This window comes from Rhyacophila brunnea, unplaced genomic scaffold, assembly GCF_057557595.1.
Source record: "Rhyacophila brunnea isolate RB1 unplaced genomic scaffold, BYU_Rbru_1.0 scaffold_1, whole genome shotgun sequence".
NCBI classification, from domain to species: domain Eukaryota; kingdom Metazoa; phylum Arthropoda; class Insecta; order Trichoptera; family Rhyacophilidae; genus Rhyacophila; species Rhyacophila brunnea.
In genome coordinates, this window is record NW_028232751.1 from 56,219,776 (window position 1) to 56,234,070 (window position 14,295).

Consider the following 14,295-nt stretch of genomic DNA (forward strand, 5'->3'; position numbering starts at 1 on the left):
GGCGTAACAAAACTTGTGATATCTTAGATTCATCGACTAGCTCTTAATTATTATCTTGTTAAATTACACACTCAAGAAAAAGGACCGCTTATTGGAACGCCGTTGGTTTATTTCTATACACTTTAACTTATATTACTAAATTATATAATTATTTATCGTTGTTTTTATTGTTTAAGTAACAACTGCCACTATGACGTTTAATAGTTTGTTTACGTAAGGAATTGCAAATGGTCGACAATAATAAATTCGCTGCCTGAGCAATGGAACAATTCTAAACTATAATATTATACTGTATATACGTCACGATTGAAGTATCATACTGTGGCGTAATGGTTGTGCGTTCGGCTGATAACCGAACAATCGGTGGTTCGAATCCAATCGAGTGCGTTTGTTGTTGTGTTGTGTATTTCAGTTCCCATTATTTCTGAGTTCCCTGGTTACATGTCACACGCCAAAAATACACTCTTCCAAACGCGCCTAAAGAAGTATAACTTCAAAATTAAAAATATTTATAGAATTAGCATCAATCAACATTATTAGTACATAATATTATACAATCACTATCACCATAATTAACGAAGAAATCAATATTTTCAATAAAAACATTATGAAATGACTTAATTTGGTTATTTGTTTGTAGGTGCTTTGGTGCTTACAATAACAACGCATTATATCATGAACCTACTGTCATTTTATAAACCTAAGCACGATAACCGAGATTGTTTTCTGGTTTTTCTAACAAGCTGATATTTATTTTTCATAATTAATAATATAATAATTTATCGACTTTAAAATATTACGTCACGTTCTCCACGTTTTTATACAAAAGTTAAATTTAATTCAATCGATTCTTTCTATGAAATAACTAAATAAGATATATTTTCGAAATTTATAATACAGCCAACTTATAAAAGTTTGTACCTATTAGGAGCGCATGAACCAAGAGTATTTTCTTATGGATAACCAACCAACCACTGTGTTGAGAAATGATGCATTCACAAAAACTTATTTTAATAAGGGATACACGACCACAAAATAATGCATAGGTATTATCATAGATGTATAAATATGGTATTATAATATAGATTTTGCACAATACTGTGGATATTGTTTTAATTTCAATAAACGGCAAGTTTGCATACAAATCGCATTAACACTTACTATTTTTACGTTCTTCATGAAAGGATTTGTATTAGGCGCACAGAAAGTCGGGAGGATGTTAGGTAAACGAAACAGCGTTGTGCGAACAAATAGTGTTGCTATAAATAAAATATTATAATCTTTGCATAATTTTTATTAAAAAAAGTATTTTAGTAATACTACGAACCCCAATAAAGTTACGAAACAATCATAAGATTAACGATTAATAATTTACGTTGTACCTATATTATAAAATATAATTAGTTTTTCTAGTTTGTTTTGTTAGAAAATTGCATTTTAATTTATATTATTAATAAATTTATTTTAATCTTGTAAACATATTGTTTTTTAATTTAGTGTATACCTATTAACTTTTTGAAGGCATTTTCTGTAGCTTGATATTATGGTGGGTAGGTAATTAAATATCAATAATAAATAATATTATTGTTTTAGAAACATTTAGACCGACAACGCTTGTTGGAATATATTTTTAATACATCGAAAACACATAAATAATTTATTAAGTGAATTTGTCATGGTTTTGTTATAACGACTTGCTATAACTAACGATTTTCAGAAATTAAAATTAATCCAATTGAATAAATAGGTAAGTACATAATATTCTATATTAGATATATCTAGGTACCTGAATTAAATAATATTGAATTTAATTAAAACACAATAGTATAATAATTAATAGTAGGTACATAGGTTCTTATTCCACATAAACGAATAATGATCATTGATCAGGATCGGTTTATCGGTTGATAAATGAAATCTGTCCTAATTATTAATTAATTAATTGAAAATTAATTATTATTATTTTTTAATTACTTAATACAATGCCTTTTCACCTAGAATCGACAGTTAATATCTATCGTTTAAATGATTGAAGAAAGTATAAATTTCAATAATTTCATACATTCCTAGGTTATTTTTTTTATGACATACCTAGGTTCTTGCATACGAGGTAGTAGGTACGTGGGTAGTAGGTAGGTACGAAATACTTTTTTGATCTTTGCTCTTATAAAAATAATTTTAATAATTACGACATAATTCTTTGAAATGCTGGTGTGTGGGCACTCTTTCAATAATAAGACAAAATACTACGAGTTCGTTCTCTCAAATTATGTTCATGTTCATTCTTAGTATTGATTCTTGTGCGGTATTAGGCGAGCATAAGTTGAAACGGGTAGCAAAAACGAAGTTACGATGCATAGACCTGTCAATCTATTGAAAAAGTATCGATAGATGGAATGGGTATCGTATCGATGTAAAGTATCGAAGGATCGTCCTTTAAGGAAAGGATGGCCCACACTACCTGAACCGGGCCCCCACTCCCCAGGCCAGGATCTTTAAATTTACTTAGGGTTAAAAGCAATGTGACGCTCAACATTAGCGTTTTCAAAATGAATGCTATATTTTGAAAACATTACAAGTCACTATTGTGTTTTAGTCAAAATAGTGAAAACAATCCTATAGGTATAAAAATAAATAGCTAGGTAGATGTAAAATATATTATTTTATAGCAAGTGTAACATATATACCAAGCAAAACTACTAACATTTGTGTATTTAGGTAATATGATGATTTTTGCAACTTATGTCACTGTTTTTTAAAATGTGTCAGGCAACGTTTTCGAAATACAGCATTCAAATGGTGGTCGAGGTAAAATAATTAAGGATATTCACTGTATTTTTAGTGATTTTGTGTATTTTTTTAATATATCTACTTGATATTAATACTATCGACCAAGAGTCCTTTCTTGGTGAAATTTGAATTTAAATTCTAATGGATAAGTTTGAACTATTCTATATTAAAAGATCCGCAGTCCCCATTCACTGCGGACCATTTAATTAATATTTAATTACCACATTTAAATAATATGCTAATTATATCTAACGGCCACCTGATGGGCAACGCACCAGTTGCGTTGGACGCAGTGAATGGGTCATTTTTTACGACCTGGGTCGGTGTGTCAATTGTATTTACCATTGGTGAGTGCGCATAGTGCCCGAAGATGCCGAAAGACCCGTGTCGCAAAAAACGATCCAAATGGAATAGTACAAAACTTAAAACCATTAGAATCTATATCTATTTTAATTGCGGTGTTGTCAAGTATCGACATACAATAATAAAAAAATGCGTCGTACTACTATTGTTAAAATGTTAATATCATTGAAATAAAATAGTGCGCAGGCGACTTTTTTACTATTAGAGCAAATTTCTTATGTGTGTTTATCTCACTTATCTGATTGACCCCCCAAGCTAGAGCCCTGTTAGCCCCCCCCCTGCCTTGTGGGGGCCATGTTTGTAAATATCGTTGTCAAATTATGGTTGTTTGCAAAGGATTATTTATAATTTTATTATATATCCATCGTTATCGAAAGAAATTATCAATATCAAAATATCGATGTATCTTTCAGAAAGTATTGATACTTCAAAATATCGATATTTTTGTTACGGTCCTACACTCATGCATAATAATGCACTGGCCAGACCTAACGCAGCGAAAAATAAAAAAAAATGCTTTCCTTGCATCCAATTAGTGTCGCTGAATTTTTTGCAATCTCACGCTACATCTATGCTCACGCTCAATTGTCGGGAGCATAAATTATATTACATAATCTGGTTGAGAATCACTGATCTAACAAATGATTTGAATTGTTACGAATTGTATATGTTATTCTGCACCAGGCAGGATAATTATTCACATATTTCTAAAACTGACATATCATTTATAAGTCCTAAGTTTTACTGTTCCAATTTATAATAATGTCACTGTTCTGGCAGAAGACACTAATTCGAAAAAAATGACATATTGAGTTAGTACCAAAATGTTCCTTATTTCAAACTTTACCGTCTGGAAACCTTCTTAATAAATAAACAGTCTTTATTTTAAAGTCATCCTTTTTACGATTACTTAATAAACTCACATGATAGACCATTATTTCAAACTTTTGAACAACTTCAAAGTCAAATTATTCAAAACTAGTATTCTCCAGTTAGTGTGTTCTGCCAGAACAGAGACGGAAATTGGAACAGTAAAACTTAGGACTTATAAATGATATGTCAGTTTTAGAAATATGTGAATAATTATCCTGCCTGGTGCAGAATAACATATACAATTCGTAACAATTCAAATCATTTGTTAGATCAGTGATTCTCAACCAGATTCCGCGGAACCTTAGAGTTCCAGCTCATCTATCCTATACTCAGGACTGCTTTCGGTCAGCCACGGCAGCTGTATATGTAGGAAAGTATCGAATTATTAACACTTATTGTAACAATTACAATAAGTTAGCGGTCTGAACTGTCAAAATTATCTATTTCGCTCCAAAAATTATCAGTATCACAGCCAAGAGAGATCTATTGTAACATTTCTTATAACTCACCCCCCTTGTGGTGGCCATGAAGGTTGCATGTTAAAATAAATGATAATAATTTTAACAAAATATTATGTAATCGAAAATCTTTATTTATTGTGAACAGGTTACAGCTTTCCATTCAAAGATAATCAATAACTAGCACTACCATCGTAATTTGAAATTTAATGTCACAGCGGACATTGACTAACACCAAGAAATGTACCTATAGCGAGGCAAGTTCCATTGCATTTGGAATAATTCACGCATGAAAACAATATTGTTATTGTTGCCCATACATACGTTTTGTAAAAAAAAAAACACGTGGGTACCTACATGATGTCAGAATCGGCGCCATGTTATCGCGCGCCTGGAGTATTTTTATGTCTTTATGTCTGTATTTTTAATCTTTTTTACCAGAAATATTGGATGGTATATTATGTTAATAATTAACAATTAGTATGTGAAAGGAAATCAATGAACTCATTGTGTTACATGTGCATATTATAATCTTACGATATGGGTTTGTTTAATGTTTAATGTGATATGTTTACAGCAATGTAAAAATGATGCATCTGGTCATATATAACTAAACTTATAATATGTATAAGGAAAGTATAGAATTATTAACACTGATTGTAACAATTACAAAACCACCAGTCTCCTCTAACAGTCTAAAATAAATCGGTGTATCGAAGTAGAACAGAGTTTCGTTTTAGCTGTTAAATTAATTAGAATAATATTTGGTTCTTGTCGATTAACAGGAAGCCAGCGACAAATAATTTTACTTACTATTTTTTTTAATAATTTTTTAATAATTTCACTAATAAATATTTTTTTTACAAAATAAGCCGACTGGATTATTTGTTAAGTTATGTTTTCATTCTTGAAATCATGAAAATTGGCGCGGTTCCCGCCTGGTTTTCTGTAAATCGACCTGTACTTACGACGATACTTTGTATCAGTTATACGATTTTTTATAATTTCTAAAATGAACTTAGTTTTTTAAGATGTAGGTACATAATCGTAGTTTCTTGTTAGGTAGATACCTACATCATTTTTACACCAATGGGAGGGTCTGTATATGGGGAACTTAACGCATTGACACGGTCAAATTTGTTCTAATAGTAAAAAAAGTCGCCCGCGGCGCTATTTTACATCAGTGATATTAATAATAAAAATATTTGGTTGTATGATGCAATTTTTAACCGTGTGCCGATACTCGACAACTCCATAATTCAAATGGATTTACGTAGCTACTGCAGCGCGTCACACTGCCTTTACCCTTAGCGATAGGTAGGGGGGCTCGCCAAACATCCTAGCCTGGGGGCCCGTTTCAGGATGTGGGGGCCATGGTTATGACACTGATGTAGTAGTGTCACACGACCGATCCACGAATATTTCGCGGCCGACTTCCACCCTTCGGTCTAGCTCAGTGATGTAAGTTTCAAGGGGTGTCAAAAGGGGTGTTACGAGAGATGGATGTTAGCCATATTTGCTAAGCCTATTAGGGCCATACTCCGACTTCAAACTCAAATTGAAAAACAATGTTTATTTGCCAGAACCAGCCACGACATTATAAGCCGATATTATGTAAACCGCTCGGCCATTGTGGGCGAAAAAAAGCGAGAGAAATTTATTAATGTAACTAGTTGTTAAAATGAAGTTTTTTTGACCATATCCGATCCTAAGAAGATCATGTTATAGGCCTCCACAGAGTGAAAGGTTTGTATTACTTAACAGATTTATGTTTTTATGATAAATGTGTCAGAAAAATTGTATGTATGCACTATGCCAAGGTTTCCCAAACTTTTTCTGCAATGGAACACTTCTCGAACCCGGAAATTTTAATGGAACACTTAGCTTTTTTTAGATTGATTCATACTAGTTAAAATTTAAAGAAAATGTTATTCAAACACATTATTTATTTAGTAATTATATATTTTTAAATATACAACTATAATATAATATAAACATAAAAATATGAATAAATAAAGCACTTAGGTAATGACTTTGATAATTTTGAGACCTTGAATTGCATATCTCCTTGATATCAGGCATAATATTCGTAAGTTGCATTCTAATATCTGGTGTGGCGTCCAGCCTGTTCCTGCACTTTGACTTCGTTACACTGTTGCAGCATATTAGAAAATCCCGCTTCGCATAAATAGGTATCTAGTAGAAAACGGAAGTAAAACAATCATGGCCCCACATCCTGAAGCGGGCCCCCTACCTATCTCTAACGTTAAAGGCAGTGTGTCACACATTAACATTTTAAAATTAACAAATGTTAATAGTCATGAAGTATAATAGCGCCGCAGGTGACTTTTTAAAACTATTAAAGCAAAATTGTGATGTGTGTTTGTCTTACTTTGGGGTGATAACATTACAAAAGTGCCAACCAGCTGCTAAAAATCAGGAACTGGAAAAGACGTGCGGAGGACCGTTCCGGTTGGAGGACGGCGGTGGAGGAGGCCAGGGCTCGACTTGAGCTGTAGCGCCATCGAAGAAGAAGAAGTTTGTCTTACTTGACTGATCAACCCGCCACGCCAGGCCCACCCAGAGCCCGTGCCTCCAGGCTAAAGCCCTGTCAGCCTCCCCCTTGTGGGGGCCATAAAACAATAATAGCTTGTTTTGAAAAATTGGGGTAGGTACTCTTCTGACAAACTCGCCCAGATATCATTTAAAGGCCGATCTTCAAATCAGAGTCACTAATTAAATCAATAAGATTTTCTTAGTCACTTGCGCTTCAGCCTACTGGTATAGCTGTCACGGAAAATGGGTTCCAAACCCAGGAATCGTCCTTACTAGTTTTCAGAAAATATTGCAAAAGCCTATAAAACCTTTCCAAATTGTCGCGGAACACATATTGAGGCTTGGCGGAACACTGGTGTTCCGCAGAACATAGTTTGGGAAACCCTGCACTATGCAGTTCGACGTATAATAGTTTACCGTGAGCTGTCGCATGGGAAACTTATGGTCCTATAGCATTGAAATCTTAGATTAAATTAAGATGAAATCCGTATCGAAATAAAATACTTACCTATAGATATAATATAAGTATGTGTAAAAATACCGGAATACAAAGGAAATACATAATAAAATAGGTAAATTTATAATATTTTTTTATATAAGTAAAGATATTTATGTATAGGTAGGTAGGATCTATATTTATATAGAATTTTGAATGTTTCAAAAGTAGGTTAGCAAGTAGGTACCTACATAGGTGCCCATAAATCATGTCGTACCTAACCAATAAAAGCGTTATTATCAGATCTTTGTGACCAATCATTCCAATAAATATCAAATTAATGTTCTTATTGAATTAAATATAATTAGAACATTACTGTCTGCAAACAATGTCACATCTAAATGGTTTTGTAACATAGTACGTACAACTTATGTACCTACTTCGGCCCACGGTTCACGAACAACGCGTCAGTTTTTGACCTCAATGCTATACGGCCATCTCTTTCCGATACAATAGCTGACAGTGAACTGCATACGTACAAGTTACATTTAATCACGCGAAGCTATCGATGTTTGGGAATGTGCAAGACATTTCTTTGGCGGCTCGATAGATGTCTGGTGTGGTTTTAATTGTGTCCTTGTTTTCTTTAAGAAATTTACTTGGTATGCCGATCTTTGTTGACACGAAACATGAATTATATACTTACTTATTATTTTTGAGTTTATGTATTTAATAATTATTTACTATATATTATCTGCGTATGGCAACATTACCTAATAAGTATACACAACAAGATCGTAATAATTGTCATCATGCCGCTCTAAGAATTGAATTTTGCAAAGGGATAATGGTTTGGTTATGCTCTTTTTTTCATCGCAAAATTTAGCAACGTTATAAAATAATAAGTCGCTAGACATGAGTGGACCCACCACTACCCCCACCGCAAGTCTTTCCTCACACCACGCTTCATCACGTAGGTCCTCTCGGTTATTGCTGAAACAACATTCACACAACGCCAGCCAAAAATATTAAATTCGGTGCATTTTTACTAGTGACTAGTGAGTCACTTCTTCTCGGTTATTGCTGAACCAGCATCATGGCCCCCACAAAGGGGGGGGGGGGCGACAGGGCTCTAGCCTGGGGGCCCGGGCTCAGAAAGGGCCCGGCATGGCGAGTCGAGCAGATAAGTGAGATAAGCACAGATCACAAATTTGCTCTAATAGTAAAAAAAAAATACTTCAATAATATCAATAATATTTGGTTGTACGATGCATAATTCAAATGGATGTAAGTACATAGGTATTATTAAAAATACAAAAAATCACTAAAAATACACCTTAATTTTACCGCATACCTACATTATTTGGAAAACGCTACTGCAGCTCGTCACTCTGCCTTTACCTTTAGAAATAGGTATGAGTATTTTATAAAAATAACAATTAAGTTTTTTTGTTTTATGGTCGATCTACCTCAGACGGTCAAATTATTTTCCTACGAGATTTTATTAATCGGAACGGCGCTTCGGTGCGTTCCGGTCCATTTCGAGCCCTGGGCGCCCGCCAAACATCCTAGTCTGGGGGCCCGCTTCAGGATGTGGGGGCCATGACCAACAGTCACACAACTTCGGGGAAAATGATTAAATTCGGTGCATTTTTTTATTGTTTGGAAACTAAGACGTAGTGAGATCTTAATAAAGTAAACGATGAACTGCACCCAATCACAGAAATTATCAAAAAAAATTATCAGAAATTATCAAAATCCGTCTGTAAGACAATTCTTTAAAGACATACAAGATCTTGGGGCCCCACGCGGCCGCTTACCGCTATACCCGCCCCTGGGTAGGTATCTATGATTTAAAGACCAAAACTAACTACAAGATCATCACGGCAACGGGAGTGTGAATATGTACCTACATTATATTTTAATGTTAAATACCTACTGAGTATTAAGTATTTTAAAAACTTTTAAATTATTGGTAACAAGTGAATAAAAAACTATAATGTCGTAAATTTGATAACCTTTGATGTGATAATTTTACCAAAATGGTTTAGTAAAATCTTCAATCTATAGTAGGTAGGTACCTATAATACCACAAGCATTCAAATGCGGGGAGATAGGTATCTACGTATAATTCAGTGATAATTATTATAATGCACGTAAATGTGATGTACCTACCTACCTACCTACCTACACACCTTGTCATGGTTTTTTTTTTATTAAAACGTTTTTATTAGGTCGTATTCTTATTTGTCCGCTACAGTGACGTCCCTAGACAAAATGCCGCCCCTAGGCAGCGTCAAAATGCCGCCCCATTTTTTTATCATCCTTTCATTACTCCAATATCTAAGAAATGTGTTGTATGAAGCATGGCCCCCTCATCCTGAAGCGGGCCCCATGTTAGGATCTTTGCCCCCCCTACCTATCGCTAAGGTTAAAAGCAGTGTGACGCTCTATAGTAATGTTTTCCAAATGGTGTACGCGTTAAAATTGATGTGTATATTTAGTGTTTTTTTGTATATTTTAATACATACACTTGAATTGTGGAGTTTTTGAGTATCGCTAGACAATTATAAATTGTATTGTGTAACCACATAATTTTAAATAATATCATTATTGAAGGAAAATAGCGCCGCAGGCGAATTTTTTGCTATTAGAGCAAATTTGTGATAAGTATTTATCTCACTTATCGAGCCCGAGCCCCAGGTTAGAGCCCTGTCAGCCCCCCCCCCCCTTGTGGGGGCCATGGTTTGGATACATTACTAATAAAATATACACCTACCACTAAGCTGAAACATACAAAATTAAATTTAGATATCAATAAATAAATAAGCGAATAAATATAATATTAGTTAGACACTTACCCAAATCACCAGAGTCTGAGATGCCATTTGGTTAATATGTCTGACACATTGGTTTGCATCATTTAGTAATACCTACGCAGATGTATTATTTTCACACCATTTTTTTCTATGCTATTATTGTACCCTACAACATGTAAACAAAATAATTTTCCTCATTATTTTTTTTTATAAACCTAAATTTAATCATAAATACACTATTAATTAATGGTCTCAACATTCAACCGTTGATGATTGAAATAAACTACAAATCCACACTATTATCAGCAAAAAATATGTTTACAAAAAAAACGACTTAAAAGAAGGTATTGCACAGTATTGTATTCACAGCACGATAAATATGATATAATCTAGGTAGATACCTACTAGTGTACATTTTTATTACAATTAGCTGGTACTTAACGTAAATACCTATTATATGCACGAATACTAATTGATTATGTCAAATGTCAATAAGGATTAATAATCATTATGAATAGGTATCTATTTGCAATAGGTACATCCGGCAACTTTTAAATCTCGCGAATGACTGGCAAAAATACTTGGATAAATTAAAAAATACGGTATGTACCTACCTACCTATAAATCTCTACCATAAATTCTCCTTGTTTCGTTACCAACGTTGATATAATATATAATATTATTTTCTTTTAATAACTATGGCGCGACATAATTATTGGTTTTTGCGCAGTATACCTACCACTGTTATGAAAGAAACTCTTTAATCTGAGTAAATGACATTATATTATTATGACTGATTTATTATTCGTTTGTGATGTTTAACATTTATAAAAATATTCATAATGTGTATAGGCGCCAAGTTTATTAGCATTTGAATACGAAACCGAGCAGTCAAAAATAAAATAAAAAAATCTCTAGCTGAGCGTGGTGACATCATACTAAAATCGCTGCGAGTACCGACTGGATAATAATAAAAAAAAGCATCCGGAACAAAACATCTCCAAAGCTCTGGTTATAATATAACTAAGTTTAGGTAGCTATTTCTATATAATACCAAATGATTCTCCTCGATTTGCCGCCCTTCGAGTATCTGCCGCCCCCAAGCGACGCTCAATCTGCCTACCCCCACGGGACGTCACTGGTCCGGTACAAATCTTGCAATCGATTTTTAATTAACTTCGCGACTAGTTAGACATTTGAAACTTTTAGAATATATCAGAACACGATTCCAATGGATTTTTTAATACTTTTAGCCATCTTTAAGTAGAATTAAATTCATTTTCAGTTAATTTTGTTTTGTATGAAAAGTTATTTCGGAAGAAATCCGTAATCCAATCCACTATTATTAGTTGCTAGGAAATTATTAATGTAGGTATAGGTACGTGCGCTATGGAAATCAATATGAGTGTCAAAATGACATTTTAGTATTATTTCTATCAAATACATTTTTTTTTGATCTTTTAAGCTAGTCAAGTCAAGTTTATATGATTCAACAGAAAATTTAAAAACGTTGTAGGTATATAAAAAGTTCTTTTTATCTTGTAATTAATTATATTTATTTTAAAAAACATTGATTTCTATAAAAATATAAATGTATATAAATCGAGTTTAAATACGAAGCTTGCAATTTTTTGATAATTCACAATTTCAACTGCATTAATTAATAAATAGGTAGGTATGTAGATACCTATCTGAAAACATTAAAAATGAAAATATATTTTTATTATTGTCAATCACCTTACATCTGAATATTTTGAAAAAAAACAAGACGTTAATTACTTTACATTTGAATTTTTGTCTAAAAAAAGGTGACGTCAATTACTTTACGCGTAATTTTTAGAAAATGCAGATATTCGTGCCGAAATACTATAATTTTGGAGGCTCGGTACTATTCCACTTTGAAAATAATATGGTAACACTGACCCCTCACCCCTGGACGTTTTCCCGCTCGAGAAAGTTTTGGCCAATCCATACGGATGACGCGACATATAACTCCGCCTATCGCACCACCACTCTCTTGTCTTTGTAGGCTTTGAATCAGTGTTGCCAACCGTACTATAATTATAGTATTTGTACTATAATTTTGGTTCGCGATATACGATGTACGATATAAAACAGGTATAGTACGCCCAAAATACTATAATTTTGAATATCGGAAAAAATATGTAAAAAGTGCTAAAATTTCGATATTTTCGTTCTATAAATTGGTGCAAAGCAGTGACGTCCCGTGGGGGTAGGCAGATTGAGCGTCGCTTGGGGGCGGCATTTACTCGAAGGGCGGCAAATCGAGGAGAATCATTTGGAATATATAGAAATAGCTACATAAACTTAGTAATAACGAATTTTATAGGCCTTAAGTCTATAGGCCGATCGTGGGTATATCGAAAATATATTTCCATTAAAAAAATCAGCTCACTGGTTTTATCGGGTCCGCGATATCTAGAATACTTCCATTGCCTTTCGACGTCCTTGATGACCAGAAACGACACGTGCAGATTCGCGAATAAATAGTCTGATATTTTGTTAGTAAAAGTATCCACACAACACATTCCTTAGATATTGGACTCTTGAAAGGATGATAAAAATACTGTAAGTAAAAATAAAAACCAGGCGGCATTTCGGCGCTGGTTAGGGGCGGCATTTTATCTAGGGACGTCACTGGTGCAAAGTACTATAATTGCGCAATATAAGAAGATTCGGAGAACTTGGAACAAAAATTGATCGAAAAACGTAAAAAAATCCATTGACTTTAAAATGATATTTCTTGAATTCTTCGGTAAGCATTTTTGGTCGGAAGAGGTACCTAAATAAAAAGGGGTTTCGGATTTTCTCAAATTCTCCGTTATTTTTTTCTGAGAAACAAAAAACCTATACATTTTCAACAGATGGCAACGCGTACTATATTTTTTCTCCAAATACTATAATTTTGGAGGCTCTGTACTATAATTCCACTTTGAAAAGATGGCAACACTGCTTTGAATTTAAACATTTGAAACATTCCCGTTGTAGTTCTCAATAATATCAATTGGGGAGGACGTTTACCAAATTAAACATCCACTCCATAATATTAATCGAACGTTATCCGTTTTGAAAACAAATTTTGACATCTAAAATGTATTTTAAAAAATTTGTATGTTAAGCTGATTTGGCGTCGCTTGTGAATTTATGAACTAGGTATATAATATTTCCACTGAGTCATAACATTGTGAAACTTTTCTCATTGTGGAATGAAGGTGAAGGAAATAAACTGTTAAATTTATTGTGCCTAAGGAATTCTTTTCCTTTGAGTGACTGAACTTCTATCTTGCATTTAAGGACGTGATTTACTATTTTGTTATATAAATTATTGGTAAGCAATAACATATTATATTTATTAATCTCTTACTTACTTTTAATCACCCAATATTTACGAAGTTATGCCTGGTATGAGCAGTGGCGCACTCAGGGTTTAATAATGGGGGGAGCCCAAGGAGGAGAATGTAAATTGGTCCCATAGGCTCTTTTTCTTGTTCGTATAACTATTTTTACATATTTTCACAATACACGGCGGCATATTTGTACAGTTTCTCCTAGTTTTTATTTAATTGTAGGCATAGTGGCGGTAGCCGTTGAACCGTCCAGCGACCATGCTGGACATGTGCGCCTAGTATAAGTGCCTTATACCTATGCTAAAACATTACTCAAATAATATCGGCTGTGCTACCCGCTTGGTCTAGACTATTTATGCCAAATTCCACTGAAAAAAAGTTCTTTTGATTTTCACCACCACCGACTGTAGTGGGTGTAGTCGTTCTTTTCGCCGAATTTTATCGTCGTTTTTTGGTTTTTTAATATTGAGGTTCCAAAATATTAATTGAAAATGAAAAAAAAAGTATTATTGCATTTAACTTAGGTATACACAAACCTACTCAACACAACACAGCCTAATTTCTTCTTTATCGGTCTTTTGTCTATACATATTATTTTGTTTTTTCAATAACTCGTAATGCTTTCGCCAATA